At 63.2% G+C, this 1801-nt stretch overlaps 1 protein-coding gene across 4 annotated transcripts in view; it reads right to left on the reverse strand.

Moving 5' to 3' along the window:
* The window catches only part of ARHGAP26 (Rho GTPase activating protein 26), a 157017-nt gene that overhangs the window by 34923 nt on the left and 120293 nt on the right, over window positions 1-1801 (reverse strand). The gene's annotated exons all lie outside the window — the stretch shown is intronic.

The following is a 1801-nucleotide window of genomic DNA, read 5'->3' on the forward strand; positions in this document are numbered from 1 at the left end:
CCCGCGGGGCTGCCAGCCCCCCGGCTCCCGCGAGCCGCACGCTTCGGCCGCTGCTTCGACTCGTGGACGCCCGGCGTTCACGCCGAGGTGCGGCTCGGGGCCCGCGAAGCGCGTAAGGAGCTGGTAACGGCGAAGAACCATCGTGCGAAACCTGCCCCCGCATCGCGGGCCCCGGCACGGGCCCCGACGAAGGGAGCAGCGCGATCCGCCTGTGCACAGCCGGACGCGCTGCAGAGCAGATGGACGGATGACGCAGCCCCGCGCGGATCCTCCTGCCGAGCTCTGCTCATCTCAGCCACGCGTCTCTCCTGCTTTCACGCACGGGTTGATGAGGAACCAGCCACAAGCCTCGCTCCTCTATACGCGACACCGTTCCTCCCGGCCACGCTCGCTCCCGCCCGCAGCAGCTCCCGTGCGGCMCCATCCGCGGTGCCCCGGCCCTCGGCCTCTGCCCCGCGGACGCCGGGGCGCAGCAAGCGCGTCCCGTCCGGAAACGCCACTCCTCGTGCACCGCCTCCCGCGCTGAGCCGTCGCGCAGCCGCAGGCGCGKGCCCCAGGCGCCTGTCCCAGCCCAGCCGGGCAGTGCGGCAAAGAGACGGGACGGGGCCGCGCGGCAGGGCGGCAGCGGCGGCTCCCGGGAGCCCTCAGGCCGCTCGAGAGCTGCCCGGCGCGCGCGGGCGAGCRGGGCGCGGAAGCGCGCTGGACGCAGAGGCACCAGGAGAAGCCGCCGTCTCGATCGCCTCCGAGGGCGCTTAGTGCACGGGCTAAATTTAGCCGTTCGGGGTGCAGAAAGGTTAATAAACGGCCACAGCTGCAAAGCAGCAATGCTTATTTTGGAGAGGGGGGAGTCTGCAGAGCCAAAGAGCCGCGAGATAAATGGTCTATTTGGTTATTCGTTACTATCTATGTGGAAGCTGCGCGGATCTGGAGGAGCAGAGGAAGCCATCAGGGCTCCGACGTGCCGCCCCGCGCCCCCGGGCCGGGCGTTCGCTGCTCCTCGCGGCCGTGCTTCCCAGYCTGGTTGGGTTTTCCGACGCACCGGGAGCAGCTTTGCCGCGGCCCCCGGCCGCCCCGCACGGCAGCCCCGCGCCGCCGTCCCACGCCGGCACCCTTCCCCTCCCGCTCGCCCGCACGGACCTGCCAGCGCCTCGTCTCTGCGGCCGCTCCCGCGCTCTTCTAACGGCCGAGTGTCAAATCCTTCTAGTAAAAGAATAWTAATTCTTCCCCTGTATAAAGGCTAGTTAGGGGGCCGGGGTAATTCCCTTCGTAACTCATCTTCTGTTTGCCACGAGTACGGTGCGCATTAGCRTTTCAGCTCGTCAATCTTCCGCCTGAAGGGAACAGCATCACGACAGCAAATCGATCTCTGGATTTTGCAACACTTTAAAACAACGGCCTTTTCCAGAGGGCTATAAAAATAAAAGCTTCGGAAAATAAAATGGATGGATATCTGCAATTTTCAAAATATTAAATGCCGGCATCGGCAGTACCATTTCCTTATATGGCTTTTGGCTAACTATACATTTTTAAACCAGAAATACGGTGTTAAACGGAAACTACTTGAGTAACCAGCCAAACCTTAGAGCATCCTGAGCCCCTCAGGCCCAGGACGCCGGCTTGCTTTCCTCACCCGGGCAACATCTTCGTTCCCTATCCGACCGTACGTAGTCAGCCTCTATTCTATAACCAAACATAACTTAAGAATTAATAACCATTTAAAACCGCGATTGCCCCAGGCGCCTGTCAGGCCGTGCGCTCTGCACGCGCAGAGGCTCCCAGGGCTGGGGGAGAGGTGCGGCCG

This window comes from Rhea americana, unplaced genomic scaffold, assembly GCF_003343005.1.
Source record: "Rhea americana isolate MKP2758 unplaced genomic scaffold, rheAme1 scaffold_37, whole genome shotgun sequence".
In the NCBI taxonomy this organism is placed as follows: domain Eukaryota; kingdom Metazoa; phylum Chordata; class Aves; order Rheiformes; family Rheidae; genus Rhea; species Rhea americana.